Below are 19479 nucleotides of genomic sequence, written 5' to 3'. Positions count from 1 at the left end.
ATGTGCTAGTCATCTTTCCTAACATTCATTTAGACATCAGTTTTCCTTTTCAAATTTTGCCCTAACCCCAGTTGAATTAAGCACTTTCCTATATATTCTTTCCTATATATGGCATTCTCAAACCTTCTCATACTTTATTTTACATTTACATTTCTATCTTTCCCATTCTTTATTTACTTAACAGTACTGGGGATTAAATCCAAAACCTTGCATGTACTGGTCAAGAGCTCTCCACACAGAGCCATGTCCCCAGCCCTCTTGCTGGATAAATATTAGTACATATAAAATAAACTCTGTTAAAAATTACTGTGACAGGGCTGGGAATATGGCCTAGTGGCAAGAGAGCTTGCCTTGTATACATGAGGCCCTGGGTTCAATTCCCCAGCACCACATATATACAAAATGGCCAGAAGTGGCGCTGTGGCTCAAGGGGCAGAGTGCTTGCCTTGAGCAAAAAGAAGCCAGGGACAGTGCTCAGGCCTTGAGTCGAAGCCCAGGACTGGAAAAAAAAAAAATTACTGTGACAAACCAGTCCTGTTTCTCAATAAATGAATGAGTGAGTTAATCAATCAATCAATCAATCAATCAAGAGAGCCAAATATTCATTACCACTTTTAGGGAGCCTCCATCAGTACATCAGGGGAATTTCTTATAGTAAATAATAAGAATAGTAACTCAGCAGTCTTGAAACATTCATGTTATTAGAGGGGATTGTAGAAGCTGACTTGGTAAGAAACAAAGGGCTATCAAACTGCATTATTTTTATGAAATGTAAATTATCATTCTCAATATACTTGGTTCTTCTTGAAGTAAAAATGATTATTGCCTGAGTTATTCAACAAGTATTTTCAGTAAAGCTGAATTAACCTTCAGTAAAAATAAATAAATAAATAAAATATAAGCCTTTCTATTTCCTAAATTTCAATTACATATAAATTTTCTACAGTGAAAATTTCCATATTACACTAAAATTTATATAGTTCTTTTGCCCATCCTTCATAATCCTTAACATTCTCTGATACATGTTCTCAATGGCCATGTGTTTTATGCAGTATCCTGGCCACCCAGGACTCGTGCCCACAACAAAAATGTTACCAGCATTCAGTTGGGCTAGGAATTTTTTTTTAGCTGTGCACAGCGTCTGCTCTCCACCATTGGGATGGTAAAGAACAGCCATGAGCCATGGCAGGGCTGGGTTTGAAGCTATGCATTCTACAGCAGGTGGTCACGTAGCACTGACACAGGGGGTTAACAAAGGGTGTAGAGCAAGTCACAAATGGGTTAAACAAGCAGTTTACAGAAGCAGAATTTTGCCATCAGGCTGACCTAATATCAACTTTATTTTAACAATTGTTCATGTCCCCCTAATATCAACTAAGCAAGCATAAGTGGACTAAAACAATGCAGTACTCAATCATAAGTGAAACAACCTGACAGTCCCATGGCATTTCAGTAACTATTACTATGGTTGCTACCTAGATACAGAGGGGAGCAAGGGCTACACATATTTTTAAATGTCAAACTACAAGGAACTCTCTCATGGTGGGTATGTAGCCCACTATCATGGAGTCACCAAAATGGAGTTATAGAAGCTAAGAGTAAACTCTAAGACAATGAAATTTTAGAAGCCCTATTGTTTCTAGGAGTTTTTGGGGGGCCTACACTTTTCCTTGGTTTTCACATTTTATATCTATGCATATAACAAAGATATTTTACCTTATAGAAAGTTTTATAATATATTATCTCTGTTTTATCCCACGGCACTAGAAACTGTGCAATTATGTCCTACCATGTACCCCAAAAATTAATGATTTTTTTTTCACAGAACTTTCAAGCTACATCTTTACTTAAAAATTCTTACTTGATATATTCAAATATTAGATATATAAAAGTTAGTACTACATTCACACGATACTTAGTTTCACCAAGCAATGGTAACTACTCTTGGAAAACATCAAAGAAATGAAAACAAAGCCTTTTTGTTAGAAAATCAATTAGCTTACAGAAGATATTAATGAGTTGAGCCTAATCTAATTAAATACCATGAGTAAAGTATAAGATCAAAATAGCAAAGGAAGAATTCAAAATAAATGATAAACCAAGATGAATTAAAATATTATACCATTAAATTAAACTTGATTGGTTTATCAATAAACAATACTACAGGTTCATTAAATCTTTAAAACAAATACAAGCACAGTATTCTGCTTAATATAATGCACATGTCTTTTAGTAAATGTCTTTTAATAAAATATTCAATAACTTCCATCTCAACTAACCTGGCCAATAAAGACTCTCATTAGAGATTATGTTCAGTCTCTTTTCCCCCTAATCAACAGGTGAAATAATATACACCAGTGGTGATTTTTTTTTTATTGCTTTGGTTTTTTTTTTTTTTGCCTGTTCTTGGGTTTGGACTCAGGGCCTGAGCACTGTCCCTGGCTTTCTTTTTGCTCAAGGCTAGCACTCTACCACTTGAGCCACAGCTCCACTTCCGGCCTTTTCTGCTTTGGTCGTGCTGAGGAATTGAACCCAGGACTTCATACATGCAAGGTGAGCATGCTACTGCTAAGCCATACTCCCAGAGCCAGTGGTGATTTTTTTAAGACAAATAAGTTTATTTACTCATAGATAAACAGGCATTAAGAAATGGACCTCCATATCTGGGTGAAAGTAATATATAGATCTTTATCATCATATGCAGGTTCAAATTTTAATTCTGCATCATTACAACTTTACAATTGCATGAACTACAGACTGTAGTAATGTCTCCCCTAGAGTTTTAACAATTAATCAGATAATGCAAACCAAGTCTAACTCTATTCAATGCTGAGAGATCCTTTTATATAAGTGAACAATAACAACATATACTCACCTATAGTATTGCAGAAGAATACATAAAAATTTTCAGTTTACATCCCTAGGCATTAAACAGCTGGAATGGGGTCGTTTTAATTTTATTAAAACCAATTAAATTTTAATTTCAATATAAACACTTGGAGGGGATGAGTCTAACCCAGGTAGGTATATTGTTTGTATAAATCACCGTGTCAAAATGAAACCCCCACATACAACTAATTGGTGGTGTAAAATATGTGAAATACAAGAACCCATGCAAACATAAACATATATTTTCCAATGCATACATAAGATATCACTACTTAGATCTGGATTCAGAAATTACTACATTTCCAGGCGAAGAAAAACTACAGTTAACTGTTATCTATTAAATGGAAGGAGTAAGTACTGCAGTAAGTACCTTTGCTATTTATTGCATTTTATTTTATTTTCTTTTCTTTTTTTTTTTTTTTTTTTTTTGGCCAGTCCTAGGCCGTGAACTCAGGGCCTGAGCACTGTCCCTGGCTTCTTTTTGCTCAAGGCTAGCACTCTGCCACTTGAGCCACAGCGCCACTTCTGGCCATTTTCTGCATATGTGGTGCTGAGGAATTGAACCCAGGGCCTCATGTATACGAGGCAAGCACTCTTGCCACTAGGCCATATTCCCAGCCCTTTATTGCATTTTCATGGGGAAATATATGGAAGTAACATTCAGTAAGCCAAGACATGAGAAAAACTGAGGAATCACTTCATACAAAGAGTAATTTGGTTTTTCTTAACTGTTTTTTTTTTCTTTTCTCTTTTGGTACTGGGGATCAAACCCAGGACTTTCTACTTGCTAGGCAAGCGCTTTGCCACAGAGCTACATCCCAGCCCACAAAGAGTAATTTGGTTCTCAAGGATTAGAAACACAGAATCCTGCAGGGACTGGGAAAGATGGAGAGTAGAATAAAGGGAAAAACATGTTCTATCTTTGAAAACCTTGGTGATGGAAGACAGAGCACCAGGGTTGTTTCATCCATAAAAGTTTGAAGAGATACTGTTCCTGTCTCTGTAAAAGTACCTTGTTTAAAAAATTTTAGTTGCAATCTTTTTAAAAACTAAGACGGTCTTACTGTGAATGTTTAGAATCCTATTCATGTCCAAATGTAATTTTTGTCTTTTACTATCCATTGGGTTTACTTGTATATTTATAGGCACATTCTAATTATTACAAATGAGGGAAAATATGTAACCTCTTTTTTGGGGAGTCTGGTTTACTTCACTTAATATAATTTTTTCCAGATATATCCATTTCCTTATGAATAGGCAAAGTCATTCTTTATGATGGGAGAATAGAATTCCATTGTGTTTATAGATCACATATTCTTAATCCATTCATCCACTGAGGGTCATCTAGGTTGATTCCATATCTTGGCTATGGTAAACAATACTGCAGTGAGCACAGTTGTGCTGGTGGCTTTAGTGTGGCCTTGCTTGTGTTCTATTTGATAAATGCCCAGGAGTGGGATCACTGTGTCATAGGAAAGCTCTGTGTTTAGTCTTTTGAGGAAAATCCATACTGCTTTCCAGAGTGGTTGAACAAGATTACATTCCCACTAACAGTGTAGTAGAGTTCTCTTTTGGCCACATCCTTGCCAGCATCTGTTATTGTTATTTTCTTGATAATGGAGTAAAGTGGAATCTCAGTGCTGTCATGATTTCCATTTCTTTTATGGGCAGAGATGGATATCTGGATCACAAGAGCTCAATATTTATGTGTATAAGATCATAAAGAATGATGCTCATCAAAATGAGCTCCAAGGAATGGAAACAACAGGGTTTTGTTGTTTTGTGCTGTATGTAGTTCTTTTTTGTTTTCTTCTTCTATTTTTTCCCTTTTGTCACTGTTTTTAATTTCTGTATACTTTTCTTTTTGCATGTAAGTTGATGTGATTGGGGGAGGGGAAGAGGAAGCAGAGAAACAGTGGGACAAAGGGTGAACTAATTCAGTAGTGATACACACTAGATACTATCTTGGAAATGAACTATACATCTTGGGGGGGAGGGGAAAATCTGGGCCAATATGAGGGAGGTGGAGTAACACTGTTTAAAAAGAAATGTAGTCATTACCTGACTTATGTAATTGTAACCCCTCTGTACATTACCTTTAGGATAAAAATTTTAAAATAAATAAACAAGAACTAGGTAGGTTGTAAAAATACATCTAATTGCTCAAGTATGGAGTCTCTGTTTGATAGATAAGTGTGAGACAAAACAGAAGGCATCAAGGAAAAGGGGCATAAAGTAAAGCAGTAAATTGGAAATTAAGCTCAGAACATCTGGCCTCTAAGAGCAGATGCTCTTCCTTCTCAGACTTCTTGCTCATAGACTTCTTGCTTACTGAATTACTACACAGACTTTTCATCTCCAAGGTTGCTTGTTCAGGGAATCCTGATCACTTCAATCACTCCTAGTTATGATCCCACAATACCCTGCACTAATGTTAAAATATCACTAGCCAGAAGGGAATTGTAGTTGTGAAAAGGAGCTGTGGTTCAAGCAGTAGAGTGCTAGCCTAGAGCAAGGAAAGAAGGGAAGGGGAAGGGAGGGGAGGGGAGGGGAGGGGAGGGGAGGGGAGGGAACTTAGGAACAGTGCCCAGGCCCTGAGTTCAAGCCCCGGGACTGACAAAAGAAATCCAAAAACAAACAAACAAACAACAACAAAACATTCTAGATTAGGCTGGTCATGATTGAATCCCCGATGTAATAATATTTTGGAGATGGAGCCTTGGGGGCTTACTTAGGCTTCAACAATTTCATGGGAGTATTTATCTTACCATGGGATTAGTGCTTTTGTAAAAAAAAAAAAAATGTGGCCCCACTTGCCCTTCACAGCAAGTCTACAATTTAAGCCTTCACCATGACTGGTTATGCTAGAACATAATCTCAGGTTTTCTCCTCCTGGACGTGGATAAAAACATCAATTTCTTTCTGTTTCTAAGTCCCTTAGTTTGCTGGTACTTTTTATGAATACTAAGGCCAACTTAGCCAGTAACGAGTCATACTTTTCGTTGCATTTAAGGTATCATTTTGTCAGTCAATAGTAATAAAACTACAATACTTTCAATATCTTTGAAACATTTTCTTTTATTAATTTTGTATTTTAAAATTGTCCTCTAGGCAAACATTTCCCCCAGTTTCTGTGATTTTCTTTATTAAATTTTTAATATATGTCTCAGGGTGCACAGTAGATAACATCTCTCCAATTTGGCTAAAAATAGCAATGGGTTGATTCCTGCAACTGTGGGGAATGTTAACCTGGGTTTCACTAGGAGATGTTGGAGTTCTTGTAAGTTGTTCCACTTTGTGCACAAATTTGTGTTAGTAATATTTTTTTTTTCATGAAAGGGACTCTATCATTTTTAGTTTAAAATGATAAAAGCTTACCCTCCAGTGCATTAGAAAATCTTCACAAATAACCCCTCACAGTTGAGTTTGTTAAGATGCCTCCAAGGACTCTATTTTTTTTGAGATCTAGAGGATGGCAAAACTTACTACACTAACAGATGGAAGTAATAAGCAGAACTAATTATTTGCATAATTCAAAACAAGAAAGAATTACTCACCAGAGCTTTCTGAACAATGTAAGCATTAGCTTGTTTTACTTTGAAACAGGTATTAGTCATTCCTACAGAGAAACATCTCCATTATAACAGCTTTAAGATAAAGTATCTTTTCTCCTGAAGCAAATCATATTGATTGCAATTTTTGAGATTTGCATCCATCTATGCTTTTTCTTTTCTTTCACCTAGAAGTTTTCAAAAGCAGTCGGAGCAGGATACTTGCACACTGAAAAGGCTTCTCCCTGTACATTGTTCATTACCTGGGAGGAAACATATTTCTGAATGATCTAAGTCAACATAACAAGTACAGGATATGTGCATAGCTCCTGATGTGTTGGACAGCCTGAAATGGATATAAATTTCTCATAGAGCATTCCAGCTGGAGAACTAATCTGAGTTATGAGAGAATACAGCAAAAAACTAAATTCAGGGATACTAATACTATTTGTTTCCCCAAAAGAAAAGGTTCTGGTGGGTCAGGCCTGTAATCCTAACTACTCAGGAGGTTCTGATCCAGGGATCACGGTTCAAAGATTGGCCAGGCAGGAAAGTTTGTGAGATTCATCTCCAATTAGCCAGACACACACACACACACACACACACACACACACACACACACACTCTCTCTCTCTCTCTCTCTCTCTCTCTCTCTCTCTCTCTCTCTCTCTCTCTCTCTCTCTCTCTCTCTCAAAGTTGAGCTGTGGTTTAAGTGGAAGAGGACTGGTCTTGAGCCAAAAAAATCTCAGGGGCAACACTCAAGCCCTGAGTTCATACCCCAGAACCAGCACAAAAGTTTAAAAATTCCAAATTTAAAACAGATAAGTAAAAGTTGAGAAATATTTTTAACCTCAAGTAGACCTAAGATGGGTGACAGCTGAACATAATACTAGATTCTAGAATAGATTCCAAACTGAAGAACATTACTGGGAAATCTAAAAAAGTTGAAATAAAGATTTCACATTAGATAAAATATTGAATCAATGCCAATTTCTTGACTGCTAACTGTATAGTCGTTACATAAGAAAATATCATTGAGAAATACACATTTGGCTAAGTGGTTGTAGCATATTCAAATTAAATCCTGATGAAAAATAAATTATATGTGTATTACATAATTACATGTTTATTATTAATTTATTAAAGGACATTGGTATATTTAAAACAATATAAGTCAGTGCCAGTGACTCACTCCTGTAATTCTAACTACTCAGAAGGCTGAGAATTGCAGTTCAAAGCCAGCCCTGGCAGGAAAGTCCATGAGATGCTTATCTCCAATTATCCACCAGAAAATTGGAAGTGTCGCTTTGGTTCAAGTGGCAGAGCACTAGTCTTGAATTGAAGAGCTCAGGAACAGCACCCAGGCTCAGAGTTCAAGCCCCACAATCAGGAAAACAAACAGACAATCAAAAATATACCAAAATATCAAAACTGAAGAAATTGGGTAAATATAAATGAAACTTTCCTATATTAATCTAAAGACATATTGAAAATATATTTTAATTTTTATATACACATACATATGTAGGAAGGTATATCCAAAAGCAGAATTTACATCAAACTTCAATCTGAGTTTAAGTAAAATTAGGACTACTGTTAAAAATGAATGGATAGTCTGGGCATCGGTGGCTCATGCCTGTAATCCTAGCTGCTCAGAAGGCTAAGTTCTGAGTATCACTAGTTGAAGCCAGCCTGGGTAGAAAAGTCCCTGTGAGACTTTTATCTCCAATAAACTACTCAAAAAAGCCAGAAGTAGGGCTGTGGCTCAAGTGGTAGAGTAAAGAGGCTCAGCGACAGCACCCAGGCCCTGAGTTCAAGCTCCAGAACCCACCAGAAAAAGAAAAAGAGTGGGTAGGTTGGGGGCTGGTGGCTCATGCCTATAATCTATGTAATACTAGCCACTCAGGAAGCTGACATCTGATGCTCATAGTCCCATGCCAGCCTTCCTCTTACATCCAAAAATCCAGAAGTGGCCCTGTAGCTCAAAGTGGTAGGACAATATGCCAATAGCCTTGAACAAAAAGCATAGGGGCAGTGTCCAGGCCAAGTTCAAGCCAAAGACTGACCAAAATAATAATAATAATAATAATAATAATAGAATTAATAGAGCCAATAAAATTTGGAGCTATACGTTTTTCTTTTTCTGTTGGGGAAGCATCCTCCTGGAGCAGGTGACAGTCTCATTGTGTTGTAGAAGTGAAATTCATTTTATCACATATTAAAGTGGTAGAAAATTTTAGTGCTTCTTACAAAAAATAACTATAGCCCTTTTAGTACCTTTAAAGTACTACTAATCATTTTCTAATGAAGTTCTCTTAATGTCAGGCTGTTTTATGAGCTAGTACTCAGTACCAGTCATTTCCTTCTAGAAATTCGATAAAAAAATTATCTATACTTTTTCAGCAAACCTTTTATAGTGCATCAATATCAAATGATATTTCATTCTTACTTATTTTTGTAGAACTTGGATTTGAAACAGAATATGGTCATTTAAAATTTGGCCAAGCCAACACAACATAAACAAAATGTCTTCCTTTCTGTACCTGTTCATATTATATTTCCTGTAAACACACTTTGCTTCTTTGTACTGTCAGCAATATTTACTAGTATGACTTGTCTAGAACATATCCTTTCAATCAGATCTAATGTCAAATAAATCTACATCTGATTTCCTAGGCAATTTCACACCCATTCCAGACTCTTTAGGCAAAACACTGGTGAAGTATGAGCAGCTACTACAAAAACAGATTTTGTTTTCAGATGTTCTCTCATGAATCTCATCCTGTCAGAAAACCACTTCTTAAAATAACATAGAGTGGTAATTTCACACAATTTTTAAGTATCATTTTAAGTATAAAGAGTTAAATATAAAAATATTAAGTAAAATTTCTTTAGCTTAAAGAATATAAGCTAAATATAATTTAAATTTATATTTATTTATTTAAATTTAAATGTCTAAGCTAAAATATCATTTAAAAATATTATCATGTGTGCCTGTCCAAAATCTTCTGGATCCCATAAGTCTTTGGGATTTTTCCTTCATTTATTTCTTCGTTAACTATACAATACATTTCAGAGCATTAGTCAATATATTAATCAGAAAAGTATTTGTATTAGTGATTACCAAAAACAATTATTTAATGTCAGCTACCAAAATGCTATCCTATGCTTACTGAGATTTTTTTCTGTTTGTTTTCAATTGGTTACTTCATTTTCTAGGCAGGTATTTTACAATTTGATCCACCCTAAAGAATAGTGTGATATTACTAATTATAAATTATTTTAAACTATTTGGTTCATTGTTCAAAAACTGAATTTATGGCAAACAATCTCAAGCAGATATTAGAAGGGTTATATTTTTATTTCATCAAGAAAAATTTGGACAAATGCATATATGAAAGGATCAATAGTATTCCCAATTTAACCAAGGCCATATACCTGACTTTGCATTCTAGGCAAACACTCTACCACTTGAGTTAATCCTGAGTCTTTCTGGCTGTATTTCATTTTTGAGACAGATTCTTACTAATTTTTCCCAGCTTGGTCTTGGACCTTCTATTCTCCTGCTTCTACCTCCCAAGATGCTGAGATTACAGATATGCACCACCACAACCTGCTATAAATTTGGCTGTATAAGCAGTATAGAATAAAAGATGGGCAAGGCCCAACATTGAATAGGACTGGTTTGCAAAATTCTGGATAATGTGGTAGTTGCTTTATTACCTCACTGGATATTCATATCAGTTACTATATTACTTCAACAGTAATGAAACAGTTAGAGGACCCAAGGTGCCAGATCAAGGTAATAGAACAAATCAATCCTAGATCGTAAATTTAACTTTAGAATGGTCCAGGTCTACTACTCAGCACTTTATACTACATTATATTACCTCTCAAATTCCCATGCAATGCACATTTCATAATGAATTTAATTTCAAGTTCAACATTGTACATTGTAGGCTGGGTTTTGGGAGAAGCAGCATCTTAGACTGTGGGTTTTATGTGCAGTGGCACATAGGAGAGAAGACTTGAGGAAACATCTGTTGGAATGAAGGCAGAACTGAACATAGGAAAGAAGATATTGAACTGGGATATAGTTGCATCAGAGACCTGTTCTGTCCACTGAGAAACATGTGAGCCTGCAGTTATACCAATGGCAGCCTACGGACCAAGACTTGATACTTCAGCATCAATAGTCACTATGTGTAGGACCATAAACTGCAGCCTTCAGTGAAACAGCCCACCATACGTTCCCTAAAGCACAGTCAATATAGGGACCCCACTGTGACTCTGTGCTGTTCCCAAAAGCAAAGCCTACAGAGGGACTCTGCTCTAATTCACAGCACTGAACAGGGAACACCTGGGTAAATAAGGTAGTTGTAAAGTATGATCTAAGAGACACATACTTCATCTACATCGCAGAACTATTGAAAATTCTAGAGACTTTAAGTAATTTCAATTTATTTAAAATATCTTAACATTAAATAATAAAAACGAAAGTAGAGAAAAAAATAATTATCCCATACATCACACTGAAAATAATGATCAAATGTCAACTTTTAAATAAAAACTAAATGCAAATCAATTCATATGAAATCTTGAGATTCTATATATCTCAGTTTTTAAAATTTCTCAAATTAGGCTCATTTCCAAGAGAGTTTATGTACTAAGCTCCAGATGTTTGCTTCTATTCCATAGATTTAAAACTAGACTTTTTTTGTAGTTGCTTTAGGTTTGAATTTGAGACAGGATATTGTCTAGAAATTCATTTTAGAGTCCAAAGTTGTCCACAGACTTTTAAACTGGCTACCTCATCTTCTTGAAAACTGGCTAGCAGGTGTGCACTACCATGCTTAAATTCAAAGGATTGCATTTTGATAAGAAAAATGATTTTTAAAATGTGACCGTTCTTACATAGTTTTTGCCTTGAACAAAGTAAGTTAAGACTTACTTGAAGACTTTCAGGAAGATGCTATCCTATTGTTTATTGTTTTACTGGATTAAAACATGAAACATTGGTCCAGCTATTAATGAACAAGGATCTTTTTTAACTGGATTAACTCTGAACATTCTTTCCCCTTGTCAGTCATGGGGATTGAAGTCTGGTCCTGAACGCTGGTCTGGCCCTTCAGCTCAAGGCTAGCTCTCTACCATTTGAGTCACAGTGTCATTCCCAGTTTTCTGGTGGTTAATTGGAGTCTCACAGACTTTCCTGCCTGGGCTGGCTTTGAACTGCAATCCTCAGATCTCAGCCTCCTGAGTAGCTTGGATTACAGGTGTGAACCACCGGCAACTGGCATCTGTGAACAGTTTTTAGAGCAAACTTGTTTAAACTATATGAGAAAGCATGAACAGAACTTAATGAACAAATATTGGATACAATATGAAAATGTACAGAAGTAAAAGAAATGTCATATTCAAATAGGCAGTGACCACGTAGAACAGTGGAAGTCTTAGGGGATGGTTAATAATAAAGTTGATTTTTCTTGATTTTTATGTTGGAATAGTACAAGGAAAATCCCCAAATAAGTAAAAGGTAATATATTTTGAAGTTCAAAATAGTAAACTTGGTGTTTAGTTAGTGGGCATACTGCCACGTTTTGAGAGAAAGCGCTTTCTGTACATGTGTATATTATGGAATGGCCTATCCTAATATTTCTGAGTTTTAATAGGACTTGGGGCATGATTCTAAATGGAACTTAGTATACATCATCTCTAATACTGAGAGATAATAATTATCTCCATGAACATCTAAAAGATAAACAAAAATTGAAATTGTATTTTCATATTTCCTAGCCCATCCTCATAACCACAAAGTAGCAGGTGGCTCTGGTCCCTATCAAGTTATTTCTACATTCTGTAAAACTACAAATGACCCACATATCTAAAGAGAAACCTTGCCTCTAGAGCACACACATTGGTATGATCATCTGGGACTTTGGGTTCCTTGAGGTCCCTAAAGAATAGTTTAAAAGAAGTGGATGAATAGACTCCAATTGACATCACACACCTGCCCCAAAGATTCCCTTGGAAGAGGAACCACAGAAGAAGAATTCTGAACATAAGACAAAAGCTCAGGTCCAGGATACTTACATGGGCCCAGTGTTGTGTGGTTAATATATTGGAATATGCCGAAGAAGAAAAATCCGACAATATGAGCTAGCCAAGAAAAGGACTGGATTAACAGGGCAAAATATCACTGAATGAAGAAAGGAGTCACTGAGGCATACTGTAGGGAAATAGTCAGTAAAATTAGATATTTAATGCAGAGAAAACATCTATACCAAAGAAGAGGGTTATGGAGATTTTCCTCAATAAACAAACCTTAATGATTTGTGAAATGAATTCTTTTAACAGAGGAATTCATGTGAAAGCGTACCCATTTGAGAAAGAAATAAAATTCTCCAAAAAGGTTCCTTTCGAAATGGTACATTCTGTAGTTATAGCCAACTTTTATAGGAGACCTAGAGATACATTGTCCACTCTCCAAACCTTGAAAGGAATAAGCAAAGCAAAATACTAACCCACAAACTTTCATCAACCACGAAGTATTATTTTCCAGTTTTACATATTACCTTGCTCCTTTAAATAAAATCATTTTGGCAGAATAGCATTGGATGTTTAGACATTACTAGAAAGACATTTTTTTTAAGATTTGTATTGCAATTCTTAATGACTCACTCTGCTTTGGAAAGTAGAAAAACACATCAAATTGTTTTGGCTAGTTATAGAGTAATCTAGCCAATCTCCTTTTGGATAGAAATATCAGTTCAAATGGAAAGTAATAAAAATAAATGTGCTGCATAATAGTCTCAGGTACATGAGAGCTGACTTAGTATCCTTAATATTTGTCAGATACCAATAGTTACCTGGTGACAATACATTACATTATAGTAGTTAACATAGAAGTGTATATGTAGGATATTAGATGGTTATGAAATACCAGTACTTTATTACAAAAAGAGTTCTAAAACTTATTTTTTCGATTTATATTAAATCCTTATTATTCTGCTTTGGATAGATCTGGAAACACAGAAAGATGCCCTTTTATCTCATCCTCATATATTTTTTAATTTCAGCTATTTTAATAGCTTGAAATATAAAATTAACATATGGAAAGATTAACTTTAGGTGCACACATGGTAATGTTGTGTTATTTTTTGTTTGGTAATACAAGTCAAAAGACTTAAAGCCAAAATGTTTTTTTAATTATTAAAGAAAATGATATTCTCCAGGAGAGCAAAGCTATACTTCTAAGGAAAATAAGTACATATGGATGTGGGTGGTAGAAAACCTGGATTCCTCTTATGGAATGTTTGTGAGAAAATGTTCCTTTCAAACCAACATGTTTCCCCATATGGGGAACAGGTTTACAGCAAAGATGTTGTTGGTTAGACAGTGAGAGAGACAGTCAACCATCTGGGTTGCAGGCAACTGTCATCAACTGATGCTGAAGGTACCACACGAAGCACAGACATAGAAGAATATTCTAGAAAATTGAAGGGCAGCCATGAAACCTCATCGGATAAGGTGTTAACAAGCACCAGTCTATACTGGGAGATTATTTCAGAAATGATTCTATAACTCCTTAAAGAAAAATATGGGGTACTATGTTAATTTCTTTTAAAATCAAATGAAGTTAGCAACAAAATAAAACACCCTAGAGTCAAGTTGAAAGCATGCATCTATTTACACTTATTGAGTTAATTCGAAATAAATAAAGATCAACCAAATTGGGAAGGAGAAATTCAAATTATCAGACATGATTTTATCAGAGAATAAATCTTCTATCAAACATCTGCTAGAGCTCACAAATTTGTGAAGTCATAAGATACAATATCAACAAAAACAAAAACAGCATTTTTGTATACTTATAATGAGCTTGCTGAAAGAAGAAATCATGAAAGCAAGACTGTTCACAATAGCTACAACTGTTTTAGGAATAAATTAAGGAAGTATAAAATGTCTATAATTGAAAAATTGTCAATATTGATGAAAGAAATCATACAAGACAGAAAATAGAATGGTACTCAATATTAATGGATTAGAAAAATTAATAGTGTTAAAAATAACCATTAAACCGGGTGCTGGTGGCTCATTCCTGTAGTAGCTAACTCATTTCCTTGAGTAGCTAACTCAAGAGGATGAAATTAGAGGATCACAGATGGAAGCCAGCACAGAGAAGTCTGTGAGATTCCTAGCTCCAACTAACCTCTAAAAAACAGGAAGTGGTACTGTAGCTCAAAGTCATAGAGCACTAGGCTTGAGAAAAAAAAGCTCAGAGACTGTGTCCAGGCCCTGAGTTCAAGCCCCATGATGACAATGATGATGATGATGATGATGATGATGATGATGATAATGATGATGATTATGATGATAATGATGATGATGATAGTAATAATAATAATAGCAACTGTCACAACTAAAGTAATACATACAATCAGTGCAATCTCCATTAACATACCAATGTAATTGTTCCTTAATCTTTTTAAGTCCTAAAATTCATATGGAACCACAAAAGACCAAAGTGATCCTGAGAGGATAAAACAGGACAGGGAGGTGGGAGGAGATGAAGCAAAGTAAAAACCTGAAGGCATCACAACACCTAACTTCAAAATACACAATACAATTACAGTAACCAAAAAATCATTGTACTGAAATATTAAAGAAAACACATAGACAAATTCAACAGAAATTAGTACAGATATAAAGAAACAATCACTCAAAAAAGGCAATCTTCAATAAATGATTCTAATTAACTGAATACACACACATGCACACACATACACATGCACAAATGGGGTTATATCACACTAAGAAGCCCTGCACAGTAAAAGAAACTAAGAGTTAAGAGACAATCTACAGGATTGGAGAAAAAAATTATACGTTTAACAAGAGACTAATATTGAAAACATATGAATGCATAAAAAACTAATGCCCTCATAGCAAATAAACCAGTATAAAATGAGCTAGATATCTAAATAAGGGTTTCTCAAAAAATATACAAATAGGGCTGGGGATATAGCCTAGTGGCAAGAGTGCCTGCCTCGGATACACGAGGCCCTAGGTTCGATTCCCCAGCACCACATATACAGAAAACGGCCAGAAGTGGCGCTGTGGCTCAAGTGGCAGAGTGCTAGCCTTGAGTGGGAAGAAGCCAAGGACAGTGCTCAGGCCCTGAGTCCAAGGACTGGCCAAAAAAAAAAAAAATATATATATATATATATATATATATACAAATAGCCAATAAGTATGTGAAAATGCTTAATATCATTAATTAATTCCTAGATTCTTTGTTCTATCTATCTATCTTCTACCATCCACCTTTTAATCTATCTGTCTTGATGTTTGCTTATTGTAGTTTTAGGTTAGTAATGAGTTTGTTGGTCTTCAAAGTTGATATCTTTATGGTCAGTTCTTTTGGCTACTCTAAATCTTACATTTCCATATGAATTAACATTTCAACTTCTACAAAATAGTTTGATGAGATTTAAATAGGTATTGTACTGAACATATAGATCAATCTAAGAGAATAATTCTGAATCTCATAATGTGCAAACACATTATATCTCCAATTTTTTCATAAGAATATCTTATAATTTGCATTATGCAAGTTTTGCACGTCTTTTATCAAATTGACTTCCAACATCCTATTGTTATGCTGCTATTGTAAATGGGTGTTTTTATTTTAATTTCTAGTTGTTTTTCCCTGATTGAATCCTAAGTTCCTAAAGATTGAATTAATGTCTCTATTAATATTTTGAAGATGGTTCTTGGAAAAGCTAGTACATCTGAGCCTCTTCCACACTACTTGAAATGTCCTAAAAAAGGAATTTTATAATTTTCTACAACCCTTGAATTATAAAATAAAACAACATTTCTCACTTTTATTTCAATGTAGAAAGAATAAGAACCACCTGAGACTGAATTCAGCTGGAAATGCTGGCCTCATATGGACAGAGTCTTAATCAGACAGAACACATGAGAAATGTAATATTCATACAACATTGACAATATTCAGACTTTTAAAAACACAAAATAATTTTACAGGCATCAAAAGTGATTAGTATAATAACAGTGAATCTAACCAATTAATATCTGTGTTGCATGCCTAAAGTATGAATAATAACCAGGCATTTTTCTGCTATGCCATCTAAAGGGAAAAAATGAAAAAGCAATCATTGAGACTTGGAAGGAATAACAATGACAGACACAAAACACTAGCTGAGTTCATTAACAAGGAAATTAGCTTCAAATGAGACACTTTAGTGTCTGTTTTTAAAGAGACTCTCAAATTTACATTACTTTATTTCTTATCTCGGTGGCACCTGAAGGGAATTATTAGTCTGAATGACATGTTGGAGAATAACAATAAGGGACTGACTTGTTTTGTGAGTAGCTCCATTTCCACCATTGCAAGTGACCCTAGATTTAAGGCAGCAGGGATAAAGGAACAATTTTATAGAAAAATACTATGTCATTCTGAGATCTGTCCAACTCTACACAAAAATTTCATCCAGTGTATGAAAGCAATCATTGAAGCAGGTCCAAGCCTTCCTCAAAGGGGAAGGGCTCTGTAATAAATACCCCACATAACTGAATTTTTCTGATACATACAACAATTTGAATATTCTGTCAAACTATTAGAACTGATAAGCAAATTCAGTAAACTTGGAAAAGCACAAGCATTTCTCTTCAGCTAACAATGAAGTTACTGAACATCAAATCCAGAGAATAATTCCATGTACAATAGACATAAAAGTATAAAGAGGAATAAATTTCACCTGAGGCAAAAGATTCTATACACTGAAAGCTAGAAGACATTAATGAAATAAAGAGGACAAATGAATCAAAATATGCCATCTATGTCTTTATGGATTGGAAGAATATTTTCTTTTTTTCATTTAATTATTCATTATTTTATTTTATTGGCAAGTTGGTGTACAGAGGAGTTAGAGTTACATATGTAACTGTGAGTATATTTCTTGTCAAACTTGTTAACTCCTCTCTAATTTTTCTCCCACCTTCCCTCCTCCCCAATTCCCACCCCCCCAAGTTATACAGTTGGTTTACAACATATTGTCTTGTAAGTATTGCTGTTGCATTAGTTTGCCTTTTACCCTTTGTCGCACCATTTTGACGTTCTCCTTTCCTAATTCAGATAAACATATATACAATACACAGGGTACCAAAATCAAATACAGTGACAACAGGGGTTAAACCATAGGGAAGAAAAACAAAAGGGCATAATTTCACACAGTATGCTGGAAATAACAACAATGATAATCCACTTATTTCCATAACGTGGAGTTCATTTCACTTAGCATCATCTTATGTGTTCATGAGTTACTTGTTTTAAATGACTACTCCCTCACATAATCTATACATTCAATTTAATCCCTGTCAAAACTCCAATATCATTTTCTCATAAGGTGGAAAAAACAATGCTAAAATATATAAGTAACCACAAAAACATATATATATATTAGATATATCTATATATATATCTAATAGATATATACATAAAATACATAAGTAACCACAAAATATATATATATTGGATATATCTATATATACCTAAGTCAGTCATGAACAAAAATAGAAGGTATCACAACTCAGATCTCAAGCTATACTACCAAAGGATGATATTAAAACATTTTGGTGCAGCTTTCACAATATATACAATAATTGAACAAATAACAAGTGAGCAGAATAGAGGCCCATAAATGAGACCATATATCTCTTTTCATTTTGGTTTTGGCAAAGATATCTTGAAAACACAAAGAAAAAATGGCACTCTTCAATAAGTGATTTGGGGAAAAGTATATGCTAAAATGCAAAAACAAAAAATTTAACCCTACCTCTGAACATATAAAAACATCAACTAAATATGGGATAGGGCAAAAATTAAAATGAAACAAAACAAAACAAACCAGAAAATCTGTTAAAATGATGGATCTAAATAGACAGCTCTCCAAAAAAAAATAATAATAGAACAACTTATCATTAGGGAGATAAATGTCATCTTGTATTGTAACAACAGCAATTATGAAAAAGACAAAAGCAAGGGTTAGCAAGTAATGTCAACAAAAAGGAATACTTGCTCATTGCAAATTAGTGCCTTCATCATAAAAACCAGTATGGAGTTTCCTCAAAACATTCGCAATAGAATTACCATATGAGCCAATAACCCATTTCTGAATATTTACCTGAAATATTTGAAATCTTCTAGGGATTGCTTAAGTGGACAAGTAAATACAGTCTATGTTCACTGGAGTACTATTTACTATTTGACCAGGAGACCAAACTAAGTATCTGTCAACAAACAATGAAGAAGCTGATTTGAATAACTGACAACTGCAAAATTCTGGGATAAATTAGAGGATATTGGGGATATTTTTTCAATGAGCTCATATTCACTTCTAAGGAAAACCTCAGCAAGATGAGTGTCACAGTGAGGATGGAAAACAAAACAATGAAGAATTTTAAAAATGAGATAAAGTGTAAATAGTGTTATTAATTTAGCTAGGCACTGGTGGCTCATGATGTAATCTTAGCTACTCGGGAGGGTGAGATATGAAAATCTTGGCTCAAATGATAGAAAAATAAGGGTAGGCTTGAATGCAAAGGTAAGTGAGAGTACTTGAGCCCTGAGTTCAAGGTCCAATAATCGTACACAAAAAAAGTGTTACTAATTTAAAGAGTCCCAAAGACATGTACTTCAAAGAAGAAAGGGACGGTGAGCAGTATAAAATATATATAAAAAATATGTCCTGAAATAAAGCCAGTGAACAAAAAAATAATTTTTTATTTATTTATTTATTTATTGTCAGTCCTGGGGCTTGGACTCAGGGCCTGAGCACTGTCCCTGGCTTCTTTTTGCTCAAGGCTAGCACTCTGCCACTTGAGCTACAGCGCCACTTCTGGCTGTTTTCTATATAGGTGGTGCTGGGGAATCGAACCCTGGGCTTCATGTATGCGAGGCAAGCATTCTTGCCACTAGGCCATATCCCCAGCCCCAAAAAATAAAAATTAAAAA

The 19479-nt window shown here is 34.9% G+C and overlaps 1 protein-coding gene across 1 annotated transcript in view; it reads right to left on the bottom strand.

Moving 5' to 3' along the window:
- The window catches only part of Prkg1 (protein kinase cGMP-dependent 1), a 919569-nt gene that overhangs the window by 143428 nt on the left and 756662 nt on the right, over positions 1-19479 (bottom strand). The window lies entirely within an intron of this gene.

Source organism: Perognathus longimembris, chromosome 2, assembly GCF_023159225.1.
Source record: "Perognathus longimembris pacificus isolate PPM17 chromosome 2, ASM2315922v1, whole genome shotgun sequence".
Lineage (NCBI taxonomy): Eukaryota > Metazoa > Chordata > Mammalia > Rodentia > Heteromyidae > Perognathus > Perognathus longimembris.
This window is presented reverse-complemented; position numbering and strand designations above follow the sequence as displayed.